The sequence below is a fragment of the Pezoporus wallicus genome, unplaced genomic scaffold (assembly GCF_028554395.1).
Source record: "Pezoporus wallicus isolate ANWC-B61680 ecotype Strahan unplaced genomic scaffold, APGP_CSIRO_Pwel_v1 contig_8721, whole genome shotgun sequence".
In the NCBI taxonomy this organism is placed as follows: Eukaryota; Metazoa; Chordata; class Aves; order Psittaciformes; family Psittacidae; genus Pezoporus; species Pezoporus wallicus.
This window is the reverse complement of record NW_026635692.1, coordinates 1,276,425-1,292,656: the sequence shown is the minus strand read 5'-3', so window position 1 is coordinate 1,292,656 and position 16,232 is coordinate 1,276,425. Positions and strand designations below refer to the sequence as shown.

Sequence of the window (16,232 nt, the reverse complement as noted above, 5' to 3'; positions counted from 1 at the left end):
ATCATCACCTATTATGGTGCAAACAGTGTTTTGTTCCTGAATCCACACTCTGGAAGCTAACAAAGCACGTAGGACGTCACATCTCATACAAGCAGGATGAAAACCATGTAGATGCTGGTATTCATGTTTGTGCATTGCACTTTCTAGTGACTGTAAATTGTCCTGCTCTGTGCTTAGCATGACTATAGAGAATAGCTAAATTGAACTTACTAGCTTTTGCTTTTTTATGTTCTTTTTTCTCTCTTCAGTTTCTTTTATTATAGAGACAGCGAAGGAAGGTTTAAACCCCAGCACACATTAAAGTTAATCAAACTCATGTCCAGCTGCCAGTAGCACCAGCTATTTCAGGAGCTACAATACAGACATATGACACTTTCTTCTAGGAACGCCCTCTACACTGAGAGATAGAGGAAGACATGAATAACACATTACCTCTGAGAAGCCCAGGTATTTAAAGTCTTTAGGCTGTTTCTTGCTCTCACAAAAACGGAAGACAAAAGCGCCCTGATTTTTTTAACAAGTACAGGTTTTGATATTTTTTTTCCCCCTCTAGTTTCTAATCTTCCTGGTTCGTTAACCAAAATGTAGCACAAAATACAGCTTGTACAAAACATCAGACATATGGTGTTCACAGAGAGGGGAGTGGCTGCAGAGATGCCTGCGGAGGATGTTGGATGCAGCAAGAGGGAAAATAAAAGGATTTCAGTAGAGCATTTTACTGGGTTTTATCCTCAAATTCAGCCCTGCTGGCTCCAATAGGGATTTCTAGCTGCGCCGGGCTGACCGTGGCTGGGTGCCACGTGCCCACCAAAGCTGCTCTATCGCTCCCCTGTTCAGCTGGGCAGGGGAGAGAAAATACAATGAAAGGCTCATGGGCTGAGATAAGGACAGGGAGAGATCGCTCAGCAATTACCATCATGGGGAAAACAGGCTCGACTTGGGGAAAATTAGTGTAATTTATTACCAATCAAATCAGAGCAGGGTAATGAGAAATGAAACCACTTTCAAAAACCCTTCCTCCCAACTCCTCTCTTCTTCCCAGGCTTAGCTTTACTCCCATTTTTCTCAGACTCCTCCCCTCCAGTGGCACAGGGGAACAGGGAATGGGGGTTGTGGTCAGTTCATCACATTATTTCTGCTGCTCCTTCCTCCACAGGAGGAGGACTCCCCTCACTCTTCCTTTGCTGCAGCGTGGGCTCCCTCGCATCCACCACAAACTTCTCCACCATGAGCCCTTTCCACAGGCTGCAGTTCCCCATGCACTGCCCCAGTGTGGGTCCCTGTGGGGTCACCAGTCCTGCAGCAAACCTGCTCCAGTGTGGGCTCCTCTCTCCACAGGTCCTGCCAGGAGCTGCTCCAGTGCAGGCTTCCCATGGGGTCACAGCCTCTTTCAGGCATCCCCCTGCTCCAGCACGGGGTCCTCCATAGGCTGCGTGTGGAGATCTGCTCCTCTATGGACCTCCACGGCTGCGGGGGCACAGCCTAACTCACCATGGGCTGCACAGGAATCTCTGCTCTGATGCCTGGAGCACATCCTCCCCTCCTTCCTCAACTGACCATGGTGCCTGCAGGGCTGTTTGTCTCACACATTCTCACTCCTGTTCCCAGCTGCTGTTGAAAAGGACTTTTTCCTACACCCTTTTTAATTACATTATCCCAGAGGTGCTACCACTGTCACTGATGGCTCAGCCTTGGGCAGGGGCAGGTCTACCTTGGACCCCACTGGCTCTATCAAACACAGGTGAAGCTTATAGCAGCTTCTCAGAGACGCCACTGTGTAGCCTGCCCTGCTACCAAAACCTTGCCACACAAACCTGATATACTAGCAGTACTGCTTCATTTAATGTACTCTTGCAACTTACAGTCCCCTACTTATCATAATACTTTCTCCTCACTACAGATTTCTTTCTCCATGGCTAATACCTTTTGAGCACTTATTTCTTACTTCAGCTGTCTGGATGGAGCAAGGATAACATGCACAGACTCAGTTTCCTAAGGGACGAATAACTTATCCTTCCATTCCTCAAATTCCACATGCTTCCCTTCATATATATTGATCACACCAACAGGGTGGGGATAAAGCAGGCATCGAGGATAACATTTGGAAACTGGCAATGAACACAGAATTTGTCATGCAGTACAATGTGTCATAATGGATCACCTACAACCATTGAAAACTTGCTTATGCACTGAGAGAGCAATAATAAAAAGTGTGCTTAAGATTAATACTTATATTCTGCACACTGGGAAAGAAGGATTCAGAATTCTGCATTCTGAAAGATACTACCAAAAAGTTTGGAAGTGAAAACACTAGTTAAGGGTTGAATTTCTACTCTCTGTTTAACAAATGACCAAGACACATATGCAAGCTGATGTGAGGTATACAGAACAAAGTGAAGGATCTACTCCAGTTTCTCCATAGGACTTACCATGTTTTGGGGGAGGGTGACCAGAAGGTTCTTCGGGATAGGGTGAATCCTGAGTACACATCCATCCTAAAAAAAGTCAGGAGAACAATACCATTATTGATTTTGCACATCTTTTTCTACACTTAAAGACTCTGGAAGAACCTGAAAGACTGCACTACAACATTTAAACTCCCCTCTCTTATAAGAACTTGTATAAGTTTTCTTATTAAACAAATACATAGAAAAACCAAAGCAGTCTCGACTGAAGTATAAAACCGGCTCCTGTTTGCCAAGCAAAACTACTGAAGCTGTACCCTTAGAAACAGAAGCAGAAAAGCCACCATCCCCTTGTTGGATGTGACCAGAACCAGTCTGAGTCTATGGCAGAAACATAAGAGCAAGTAAGTTACCTGACTGCAAAGGTACATGAAGTTAGAAAGGAGCAACAGGGGTTTAAGCTCATCACTAAGTAAAAGGACTGCTACCAGACAGCTAAACTTAAGAAGGCATTTCTAATTTGGACCTGATGGCTTTAATGTGGTTGTTACGGCTGGAGAATCCATGAGTTCAGGACAGAAAACTCTCTACATCTGTGCCCGGCTTCTGGATTGGGAAACTGATTAATGGGCTGAAAGGCAGCTAAAGGCTATCAGAGCTGCAGAATAAAACTAAAGGAAGCTGGTTAGAAGCTTTTATCTTCCAAAAGGCAGGAAAAATAATAAAGCTTTACCATGCACTGAAAGGCCTTTCACACTGAAACGCTGCTGGCTCACGTCTATAGCAGCATGAACGCAAACTGCAGGGTGTGGGATGAGTTGCAGGAAGCTGGTGAAGAAGGCAATTAGCAGGAGTGGAAAAACTCCAGGCTATTTCCCTTCTTTCCACACGTTACTTACAGAAAGCACCACTGCTCGACACATAACTCCTCCTGCTACCTATTTTAATGTATATTCAAGGAACATTAAACAGGTAAGGCAGGGTAAGGTTGCTCACCCAGCAGAAACTAAGTAAAGATGAACAACAAAGATCCATTCATCCTCTCCTCCATAAATGAACTAGAGGGTGTCAAAGAGAAGTAGCAGGTGGCAAATTCAAAACATGTATTATGTTTGCCACGCAATGTCTTAGGAATCTGGTGGTTTCAAACAGCAAACTGTCCTTATCTTGCCCCACAAGCCTTTTGCTATATTGCCTCTCTCCTCTACAGCTGAGGAGGGGAAGTGATTTGACTGGCCTTGGCGGCATCCAGCCATGATCAACCCACCACACCGGGCCAAAGTGATATCTGATTTTCTTCTCTCCAGCTGCCTTGCTTCATGTGTTAGCTGCAGTGCCAAACCAATCCTTCTATTATTCAACCAGCACTACCTGAGTGTGCCCCTGCCCTAGGCACTGCCTAGTTGCCTTTGCCAGCCTGCCTGGCCCTGGGTAGCCCTTCCTCTTCCCCCAGGACATCGGCGGATTCCCTCTTGTGCCAGGTTTGGTGTGGTGAGGGACAGCAGGAGGACGGGGGGAGGAATGGGATCCATTTTTGCCACAGCAAAATAGAAGCAAAGCGGCTGCTAGCTCCTAGCTTGAGCCCCCATTTATCTGCCCATGTAAATCTCTCCGCTTCTGAGAGAACGGGAGGGAATGCTTTATCTGCCTCTTGCAAGAGTCCTTCATCAGGCTTGTCTTCTCCAGGACAGAGAGAGGGAGGAGGGAGTGCACTGGGTGGTGCAAGCACGTCCATGGCTGGCTCTTTTGGATAGGGAGCAGCCAGTTCACAACCCAAAACTTTCAGTATGGCACCTACAGAAGATGAAACAAAGACTTTTACTTTTCAGCTGGACTTCGCTGAACTCCTCTGTGGACCAGCAAGATCAGTCACCGAGCAGAAAAGGCCTGTAAAGGTCAGGCAAACTTGCACTGGAAGCATGGGGATACAACCACAAGTGGTTGCTGATGACAGGGCTACACTGGTATAGAATTCACTGTATATGCTAAGAATGCAATGTTTTTAAGGTGCCTTTCTCCCGGTTCCCACAGCCTGAATTTAGAGGGGATCTAAAACCGAGGAGGGAGGCTGCAAAGCCACTGAATTCACCCTGCACTGAAAGCACACCTATTTGCCAACTCACTTCATTGAGATGACAGCTAACTCTTTTGGAGTCTCAAATTCTCATTTCCATCAATTTAGGCTTTAGACTACATCACCTTTTCCATTTTTTTAAACGAGCTTGTGGAAAAGCATATTAAAAATCAGCTTCTTCTCAAGTCACCCCTATTGTCCATGCTATGTTTTGTTTAGGAAATCTAATCAGGCTTTGCTCACAACACACAGAACAAATTTGCCGTCTCTGCAGTGCCGAGATGAGAACGCTTTTGTGCGTAAAATACAAAGAAGGAAGACTTGCATATCAAATAGCAACCAGAGAAGGAACTTCATGTGATGAGAAGAATGAAAGAATTTGGTGGATCATTGGATTTTAATGTCGCTACTTCTATGGAGAATGGCACAGGGGCCTTTCATAACCATGAACATTCAAGGCTCATCTGAGCAATCACACCTCTCACAGCATGCTCGTTCCCTGACATTTATGCTGCGAGTGCTCTCTCAGCAGCCCCCTCATTACAAATCTCTAATGCCACTTCTGGTGTCATTTCATTTTCCTGTGAAGGTCTTCTACTCACTGCCTTCCCACACTGTTTTGCTCACGGTTTCTGATGAAATCACAGCCAAGACAGTATCAGACACAGCGCGAGTTGCAGAGAGGGAGAGCGTTCAGTCGTTGGCAACTTCAGTGCAGCTTTCTGCCCCACAGAGGAGGAGGACATCTTGATAACCACATCCTCAGAACAAAATGCTTTGCCTCAAGTGAGTTGAGGCCCTCTACTTTGACAAGTAAAACCTTGTAAGCTGTACCTTGGAATACAAAAGGTTGCAATTCACGTTTCAAGATGCAGTGGATGAAAGTATTCTGTATATGAATACCAATACCTGTTAGTACTTTACCCTTGGAAAGGTTGTAAAACAGTAGTCTCTGAATGGAGCCAGGAGGCTCTAAGCAGTTTCTTGGCAGAGTTGACAGGAAGGACAACGCTCAGCTGTTGGCTACTTTATTTCCCCTTTCCCCAATTGATAACGTAACTGTGAGTGAGGGTTTGGAGAATGTCGGACTAATGGAAACAGTGAAAGCACGAGGAGGATGGAAACGGAGGAAACCGATTTGGCAGCACAAAACAGAACACTCAAAGCGCAAAGGGAACAAAATGGATTTCAGGGGAAAACAAGTTGCAACCTATTGTAAGAGTCCTACTGCTGCCTGATGAGGAAAAGGGTTAATGAGCAGATAAGGGAGGAATTCTGCAAAACTGCTTTGCCTGAGGAACGGAAAACCTCAACAGAAGCAACAGAGATAAATAGACCACAGCCCTCATGAAAGGTGAAACAGCCTCGCTGAGAGGCTCTTACTGTGCAGCTGATACCAACAAACTGCCTGGGCAGTGCAGCTTCTCTGCATAAAGATGCAGCTTCTCAGTGATGCAGAGTGGAGTTGTTGCTGCAACAAACTCAGCCCACTGCTTGCACTGCCTGGTAAAATCCATGAGAAAACTTAACTTCTGACTCCTGAAGAGGTTTCCTGCATCCCTGACCCCAGCAGGCAATTTTGTCTATCAGCAGGTTAGTTGGGTTGGCAAGGTGACACAGCGAACAAACCTGTTCATTAACCTGGTGTGTCCCCTGACCAAAGCATGCTGGTGATAATCCATGGGTCATGTGCGTGTTTGTGCTGGGATGGGATCAGTAAATGAGAGTGATGCCACGGAATCATTTCATGTGACCTAATGAGTCCCTTTGATAGAATCACAGAACCAACTAGCTTGGAAAAGACTTTTAAGGTCATCAGTTCCAACCTTTACCCCAGGACTGCCAAGTCCCCTACTAAACCCTGTCACTGAGGGCATCATCTACACATCCCTGAACGCTTCCAGGGATGATGATTCCACCACTTCCCTGGGCAGACTTTTCCAACACCTGATCACCCTCTCTGTGAAGAAATTCTTCCTAATATCCTGTCTAAACCTCCCCTGGCACAGCTTGAGGCGTCACAAATAACTTCCTCTCTGAAAGCCCTACAACATACAGCTTTACCTGTCCTGCAGGAAAACAGAATCTTGAAGAAAAAAAAAGGAAGAAAAGTAATCAATAAAACCTGACATTCCCTTCTTTTCCTCCTGGAACATATTTCTATTCAACACAGACATTCACCATATAGGCTGCACAGACTTTTCCCGGGCTCCACGATAGCAGTCATTATCCCTGCAGGGAAACCGCGAGGCGCCCCCTCCCCGTCCTCATCCTCATCCCCATCCCCGCCCTCCTGCATCCCCTCGCTCCTGCATCCCCGGCGGCTCTGACCAGCGGGGGGAGCTCCGAGCACGCCGCGGCCCCAGCGCGGCAGCCCGGCTGGGAGCGCTCGGGGTTGAGCAGGAAGAAGGGAACGTGGGGGAGCGCAAGGTCAGTGTCATTCCCTCTCCCTCGGCCTACTGCAGGGCTGTCGCTCTTTCAGCGGAATTAATGAGCTTCCCGATGAAACCGGCCGGCCAGACCTAAACCCGGCACAAACGTGCAGATCTACCATCCAAATACTGCAGGGTACCTTTTAAACAGCTCAATACGATTTCATTAGCAACTGCAGATCAGAGGCATCCTGGATCGTTTCCAAGTCCTACCCGGCTGCAGAAATGAAACATTTACCGAACTGATCAGCTGGCTATTGAACCTTCAGTTCTGCGACAAACCCTTCTTCTCTCCACCCCCTCCCCAAAACCCACCAAAGAAATACCTGTGCACACATCCAAGGAGGCCTCGGGAACAAGCCCTTCTATTTTCAGTAAGCCTAATGCGTTTGGTTCTATGCGAGAGGTCGAACATGCTGCTCACCAGGTGGTGCAGACAATTTCCTGTTGTGTCTCTATAAAAACCACGCAGATGCGAGCTAAGTGACTGCATCTTTAACTGCTTGACACCTTTTTTTTCCCCCCTTTGCTAAACAGTATTTCCTGTTCCACAGTAACCTGGGTTCTCTCCCTGATCTCATCTCCTCACTCATTTGATACCATATGAGCGCACCAGTTTTCTTCCCTGTCTTCTCCCTTGAAGAGGTAGCTGCCTTCCATGCACAGCCTCAGGCTCCTTTCTTGCAACCAAGCCTGCATTTGCATCATTGTCCCCCTTACTCCCCCTCAGCCTTTCTCCTGCTGCCTGACCTTTCCTGATGGGCACAGCTGGTTGCCCTGATTTATTATTCCTTAGCTGTGCTCACACAGGCATATGGGGTCCCACTACAGGAGGCTAAACTTCAGCTAGGAAGATGACATTTAGCCTCAAAGCTTGGTGCGTGCAAGCACATCCTTTTGCTACCACCTGGTGTGGCATCCCTGGCTGGGCTCCTGGCTAGGTGATGCTCTTCTTCACACAACCAGGCACAGCATACTTGTGTTCCATTTCTCTGAGACACCCGAAGACACTTCCCTGTTTAAACTAACAGAGACTAGTTTGTGGGTGACTGAGGGACTACATGCTCTTCTTAATTACTTCACTACCCTTTCCTTTGCTTCCTTAGACATGTACTTGAAGAGGTCCTCTGATTGTAAGGGAATACTTAAAAGCTCCTGACTGTCTGTGTGAATGTCTCATTAAAACGAAGATGTGAGCTCAACCCTGTTCTTGTTGAACAGATGTACACATGATAGCTGTGCTAATGGGCACTTCTGTTAGCAACCATGGAAAAGTGCTGCGGCTAACCTGGCCTCGGTGTACTTCAGGGGTGCAACTGCAGCATTTTCATGTGGCAAACGAAGACACTTCTCAGTTATAAAGAAGCATCCATTTAAGGCTCAAGAGATCAGTTTTTGGACTCATTTCGTAGACAATCACTGGATTATCTGGTCAGTATCTTTTCACACCTCAAGAGAGTCCCTGGGAGAAGAGAAAAAACCCAGACCTCCAAAGAGGCTAGAAAAGGTTCAAAAGACAAGATCTGCAAAGAAGCGTTTGAAGAACTGGGTGGTTTTGATCCAAGGAAGAGAAAACTTCCAACTGAGGACCACCCTTGACAGGCTAAACCTTTCTAAACACATATTCCAGAGTGGTGACTCAGGCTGCCACTCATGAGTCAGACACAATACTGATCTCATAAAGGACTCCCAGATCCTCTACCTTATTCCCAAACTCCTTTCACTGCGTACAGATTAACACAGAGACACTGAAGATGTTCAGGAGACAATCCACTATTTCTCTCCTTGTCCATACTGTTACCCTACTATGCTATCTGCTCTCCCACTCAGTTTTAAGCCTGTGTCCATCTTGCTACAAAGAGGAGGAAAATAACCTGTTCTCTATGTCCCTGGTGAAGAAGAACTGACTTAACAGCAATAAAGCAGATTTAGGCTAGACACTGTGAAAAGCTTACTAGTAATTATGGGTAGGAAAACAGCAGTTCACTCAAAAAGACTACGGATCCTCCACCCTCTGCCTTATTTCAAAGCAGACTACACAAATATTTGTCAGGATTGAGAGTTCCTGCACTCTGCTTTAGGTTCGGAATGATGCCTAGGAAAATTGCAAGGCCTCTATATGCTGTGTCTAGGAAGAGGCAAGGCAAGGAAAACAATGTCTTTGGCAAAAAGGGAAGGAAGCTCTGTGTAAACGGTGCTATTGTCACACTAAAGAGAAGACTTTTACAACAGTTATGCTAGTACTTACCAGGAACATTGAGTTTGCTTAAATATTTAATGTCTAGCACAGTAATTCCCTCAATCTATTAATGAACTTGCTGAAATACTACTGCTTTCACACCTGTGTCTGAAATTGATTTTCACCTTGACAGATATGGCTAGAGGTCCATAATAACTTCTCTTTCAGCTTTGCTTGATTCTGTTATAATATATCTTTAAATAAAAGTTATATTAAAAGCAATAATGAATTAGAGGACAAAAACGTCCTCTGTAAGTTAGAAAATCATGGCTCTCTAGCCATAAGAGATGAAAAGAAGTGAGAGTTTTGAATTAGTACAAACATCAAAAAATGCAAACATGCAATAAAAATGAATAAAGATCAGTAAGAGATGAAATTTCATTTTGTAAATTCATATACCACTGGTTATAATTTCTGTACTGAGATTTGTCCTTTTCCAAGCACAAAATGTAGCTCTGGATTAAGATGTGATAGAATAATATTAGGGGTATAAAGGAGAAGCAGCAGTGCATTTCAAACCACATAGTGGTAAACGAGTCTTTATTGAGAAGGAAAGAACTGCTGGCCCTCTGTTTTGCTGCACCATGTGGAATTCAGGCCAACTACATGATCCCATATCAACTTGGAACTAGTTCCTTCTAGATGACTATCTGCTCAAGGATCCGAGTATGCCTCTGAAGTGCTTGAAGATGAAATACAAATAATGGGAGGCGATTCTAAATTGCCTGGACTGCGAACGAGCCAACTCCTTCCTTCAAAACTTATCTCCTGGAGAGATTCCAGGCTTATTTTCAATTAAAATGAAAATAAAACAACTCTTGCTGTACTTGCTCTTCGGAGACTCCTCTCCTGCCCCAAACTGCAGCTCTTGGGCATGTGACTTCATCTGAAAAATGAAACACTTTTAGGCCATCTGCGTATTTCTGCATAGCAAGCAGCCTTATGTAATCCTGTTTGCTGACCTCTCTCCTGCTGCAAGGCTGGCCTGCACAGCCACTGTGTTAGGAGGAAATGGCAAGAGGCCTTTTGGAACACTCTCTCCCCTAGCACGGTCATAAATCAGCCTCCCAACTCCTACACTTCTGGGCGCTGCATCCGTTGTTGTGTCTGACATAAAGCCATCCCTTGGGTCTTAAAGCATATGTCCTGATCTTGCCTTCTCAGCAGAGCCCTTGTGGGAGGGGATGAGAAATTCCAAAACCTGAATTCCTTCGGAAATCGGCATCATTCAGTGCTGCTGATGTGTCCCCTTGGCTTATCGCATGAACAGCCCATTGCACGTCATCCTAAACTTTACCACAGTTAGTCACGAAGCTAATCCAGAAGAACTGGGAGAAGGGTAGTGGCTGCATTGTTCAAAGGGCAGCTAAATGAGAACATACGTGCTACTGAGGAACAGCTACAGCTATGTCCTTCAGTCCAAACTACATTGTGGAACAAGGCTGACACAGCCTCAAAACTATTAATTTCCTGTCTCCTTGATAAACTTCAGCACCCTGCTTAAGAACTGTGAGGATAGAATGATGGTCCCTGCACCTTCTTAACCCTCTTTCCATTTTTCTAAAGGAATCCTTTTCGGAATGACTGAGTTACAATTCAGAATGCATCAAAATAAAGGTGCTATTACATTATCATACTATATTGCAATGTATATTCACCCTTGCTACAGCACTTTCTTGGCTACCTCTTCAACAACGTCTGTGACCTAAGCATGTGGCAACTTAATTTGCAGCAGCAAACAAAGAAAAGAAGCAGGGCAAATGTTTCTGTTTCTGTTTACCTACCCCTGAAGCTGGCATACTAAAGGCCTTTCACCTGGTATTTGTTCTTACAATTGAAGATGACCAGTTTTTGGTATCATATGGGAAAGATGTTAGTTTGCGGAGGTGAAAGCCCTACTCTTACACTATCAGTTAGACAGAGAGTTCCTTGCTGTCTCTGATGCATTTGTTCACTGACTTCTACTAGTGCACCACTTTTCATCACTCACACTAACACATAAAATGCTCTATAGGAGACGAATATGAACAAAGTACTTCCCTTCACATGGGAAGTGTTAGAGGATGAGGAGAAGCAGTGTAAGAGGTCCTGGAGAAAGAAGGATGGGGATAATAAACAACTACCCCAATTATTACACAGAGGTCATAATTTACTCTTGCTGTACCTGCAGGCTGACCAGAGAGTAGCATTTGGGGAGTTCTGCTTCATACCAAGGGGAAGATAGAGACCAAATCCCCACAGGCTAATTTCAGTATTTCCATTCTGCTGTTTCGCATTGTCAGTAAACCCAAACAGAAGCACTGTACCCAGCCTCCTTCTGTTTTCAGATCCATCCTGGCACATATAAATGGGAATAACAACTTTGAAATAAAAGCTGAAGTTCTGACATATCCATGAAATATTAGAGTCATCGGCCTATAAAACATAGGCTTTATACACTGCCCTTTGGGATGTAACTGCACAACAAAACACAAAATACAGACTGCGGATCCAGCCTGCGCACCAGCTTTTCCCCTCTCAGCCCATTCCAAATGGGATTTGTTATTTTTACCTAGCAAATTGCAGACCAGCAATTTACCAGCAAATTCAGGTGTCTAACAGAGAAGGTATTTAAGCACTGTAATAAGTTACATAGGAATGTGGCCATTTCTCCATCACTTGGGGTCTTTAAATCAAATCTGGAAGTCTTTCTCATGATTTGCTGCAACTCCACTAAAAAAAAAATGGACTTTCTAATAGAATTTCTGAAAAAGAGCCTGTATTTTGTAAGAAGTCATGTCAGATGATAATAAAGATCATTTCTGATCATGAAATCTATTGCTCTTCCTCAGTAGAATTAATCTGGATTGACAGCCTTATAATGAAGGGAGAATTTGATTTTGATTTTGCAAGTAAAATACCACATTATCAACCACACAAAAGGAGCTGGATTTTAAAGTTCACTCTAAACCAGTGCTCTTTCTGATTTTTTGAGTGCCTAACACCAGGCCATTAACAGACAAAGCACTAATGGCATTAGCAAAATCAGCTGGCAAAACACAGAAATTTTGCTAGTATATATTATATAAGCCTTCCTCAAAACAGATTTCTGGACTCACTCTCTAATATCTGCAATCTTTAAGGTAATCATAGGATGGAAGTGCCTGTCTGAGAGATGAGGTAGCTTTCTTTGTATTCTTAGGCAGCTGAAATGAGTAATACCTTCATCCCTCGGCTACTTCATTTGTAACTGCTTGGTAATTGTGAAACGGTGCATTACTGCTAGAGGATTAATTTAGTTCCTGCATGAGAATTCTCAGCACATCCCACATCTGCAGCAGCCCCTCTACAAAAGACGGTGACTCAGTTTCATCTAACACATTAGGAGTCTTCCCCTCCTCTGCTTCTGATTCATTCCTGAGAACATGGAGCACAAACAGCATTTCCACAGCCCTTGCTGATTCAAACAGTGTCTCTCCTGAAATTACAGGTAAAGGAATGTCCATTGTCAGACCACTGCATATAATAGCAGAAATGAGTAAAATTGCAGGTTTGCAAAAAAATGCTAGCGATAAATAAAATTAGAGGTTTATCATAAGAAGAGGCAGTCGTTAACAGCTTTCCAGCCAAACCTTGCTGTGGAGCCAGGTGAAAAATCGCTGCTTTCCCAAAGTAGCCGCACCAATACGTATTTTCACTGCATTTTGTCTGAGCACTGAAAATCCCTGACAAGAAACATGAAACAATAGAAGACTGTACAAGCTGCTGACCCCTTTCATATTAGTCTGAAGGGAAAGAGATGCAGATAAACACTGGAAGAGCACAGGAGAAGTTACTATTTCTTAAGATGCCTAGGCTAACAATACTGAATTCTGGAAAGATGCAAGGTCACCTAACCAGGCAGAGTACTGAACCAATCAGAATATGGCTCACAAACACGTAATGGAAGAACCATTCAAATCTGCACTACAACTGAAATGTACAGTGGAAAAATCACGTATTGCCATGGACTGTGCAATGTTCCCTGCTTACAGAATCCTCCAGGACTGGCGTATCTGAGCCATGAGTCATGTATTACTCCAGCTCTAGACTGTACAACATAAGGAACTACAGATACAGACAAACTTAGCAGAGATTCCTGCTAAAAATTGAATTACACCATAATAATATTTTTGCATCTGTCAGACCTTACATTCCAGGCTTTACAGGAATTAAATCCACTAAGACTCCTTGCTACAAAGGCAAAATAAGGAATCCCTTTCTCTCTAGCCTCAGCAGAACTCCTGTACTTGCAGACACCTACAAGGAGGGGAAAACAGGATGGGAAAATACCTTCTGCTATTATCCTGAGCAAGGAATACTCATCATTTCAGAGGCTGAAGGCCAGCAGCATACACTTCCCTTTTGCTCCCTTCTCCCCAGTGGAATATAACCATTGGGTAGAAAGCAAAGAAACTAAGGAAAGATTTACAATTAAAACAATGGAATGGGAGATACTTAGCGCATTTGGGGGGGGGGGGGGGGGGAATCAGGAAAGAAATGAACAGAGAGGAGGTAAAGGAAAAATAATTTAAAAGCAGGCAGGTGTATTAAAATGGGTTTCTCAAAATCCAGTGTGATCCAAGATCTTCACATTGAAAACTGGCAGCCACTTTGGGACCCTTCCTTGTGCTACGGCAGTACCGTGGAGGCTTGCCTTTGGAAGCACCTGGCAGGGCACAGGAAGAGGGCTTATCACAGTATTTTTGATAGCCAACCTTTGGCAACTACAAGGTTGCAGTCAAAGAACAGCAGGCTGGATGAGATAATTCACTACACTAACTCCTCACCTGAGCTTTAGGTTGTAACACTCCAGTTTCTGATTGTGCATCAGCCACTGCGTGACTGGCTCCTTGGAACTCTGAGGCAGCTCATATTTATGAATGATAATATTTTGATGCATTTTGCCACTCAGCACCTCCATCACGGAACGTTCGGTTACAAATGATAGCAGAATCACTGACACTTTTATGATGTCAGCTAATATTGTGACTTGCAAAAATGCCTGATTTCCAAACCAAGCTAATACACTCATCCAATGCCTAAAATAAATTTGCTTATCTTAAAAGCGTGATGTGTAGATCCTTGAGTTTGCTGTGGAATCATCATATTTTATTTGCGTGTGTCACACCAAAGGTTAATAATATTTTTTCATCTGAGTAGAGGTATTGGAGATCAGCAAAGCCTGCCAATAGTTCGGATGTAATCGATGTGCCTGCTTGCACATTCCCAGATTTCATATACATCCTGTATGCTGTTATAATGTGACTCATTCTTCTGCCCATGGTCATTTGTGATTCAATTCTACAAGTTAAACTTAAAGCAGCGATATTGCTTAGTTTCTTCAGCATGTTAATTGTGCAGTAGGCTATAAAACATTGAGGTCTACCCCATTCCTTTTCACCGCAGCTCTCAGCAATACAATCTATACTTATATGATGTTAAAAAATTATTGATATCAACTGCCTTCATCTGTGGTACGAGACACTGAAGTGGCAAACAGACTCATGGGTAATGCAGGGAGTGGATCTTAGGAGACAGGGATTTACATCTCAGCTTTTTCCTATTCTGTTAAACCATCCCTGTACAACAATATTAAGTCTGCTTCTCGGAGATATAAATGTAAATATAGGGATCATTTATCTTGCTGAACTTACACGGCAGGTATCAGTCTTGTTTGGAGCCTCCAAGCATGACTGTGATGCCAATACAGTGAAAGGCAATAGCATATTCTGTACTGACTCACTCATTAAAACCATTCAAATAGTTGTAATGAAAAGCCTGTTAACAGGGACTAGGATATTATCCCACACTCTGAAGTTCTCCCATATATTATTTTTGCTATGGTATTTGCATCCTGCTTCCTTTGAGATGACGGTGGTGTCTCAAGAATTTTCTTCCCACAGCCCTATAAGGTTCTCTTTCAAAGCACAAGACTCCCCCATACACTTGCTGTCCATTGTGTGAAACGACTCTGAAGTCTAAGTTCAGCTCAAGGAGAGGAGCATTAAAGAAATCCCTTTTCTTTTGTTTTTACCTGAGCTAATTTCCTTTTTGCTCATGTTAGGGCTTGTTCAGGGTTGGATTCAGTACCTTTGAAACTCACGGTCTAGCCACTGAACTGCAAGGGAGAAAAATCATAAAGGTACTTTGTGGGATAAGCTTACAAGTGAAGTGGATAAAATCATGACTGAGAACACAAACTACATGCAAAGCCATAGAGGAATTTCTGAGCACGTTAATGTACCCCAGATGATGAACACGAACTTTACACTTTTCTAGCCATTTCCTCACCTCTGAGTTTTGCTAGGGGCACCTACACTTCCTGGGAGGAATACAGTTTCATTTCTCTCAGTCTGCTTTCCATATGGTGACACTGAACGCTGCGTCCTGTCCTTGGCAGCTGCAAAGCTGATGGGTGTTGAAGGAACTTGCCACCTTCAATCCTTGCTCCTCACTACGCCAACAAAAGCCCCACACCTACCAGCTTTCCAGACAGCAAAGGTGGCGTGAGCCGGACCGATAACAGGTCTGGTCAGAGCCGTTCTGCGAGTGAAGACTTCTGGTCAGAAGATGATAAATCATATCTCAAGGGAAAAATGAAACATGTTTCTTGTAACACTAAAGAAATGCTGAATCCCGAATGTGATGATGCATATCTTCAAATATCTAGCTCAAATATGGAGTCCAAAGTTTCATATCCTCACTGGGAGACTCTTTGTGTTTGGCACATGTATCTGAAAGCATTAAAATCCCTCAGCCTGTAATTAATTAGCTCAAGTAGCTTTGATGATGTTTACAGAGAGAGAAGCAGTGGAGATTGCCTGCAAAGCTCAACAGTCGTAGTAAAACAGGCTTCCCCTGGTAGGCAGGGATTTCAATTGCACTACTCCCTGCAAAACAGCTCAGCCAGGGTCATACTTTGATTATTGCTCTAGAAGGTGGCATTTCTCTGAACGCGAGTGTTTGGACATCTGATTAACTACTGTAAATGTGAGGGTAAAGCCAGGAAAGGTTTGACAAGGAGAATTCGCATCTCCTCAGAGAGGCTGGAGTCAGAGTTA

The 16,232-nt window shown here is 44.1% G+C and overlaps 1 long non-coding RNA gene across 1 annotated transcript in view; it reads right to left on the bottom strand.

The window, feature by feature from the left end:
• The window catches only part of LOC130592750 (uncharacterized), a 122,976-nt gene extending 120,477 nt beyond the window's left edge, over positions 1-2,499 (bottom strand). Inside the window, exon 1 of the long non-coding RNA XR_008970642.1 lies at positions 2,430-2,499. This is a non-coding gene — a long non-coding RNA (uncharacterized LOC130592750). The remainder of the gene's footprint in view (positions 1-2,429) is intronic.
• Positions 2,500-16,232: the final 13,733 nt, after the last annotated feature.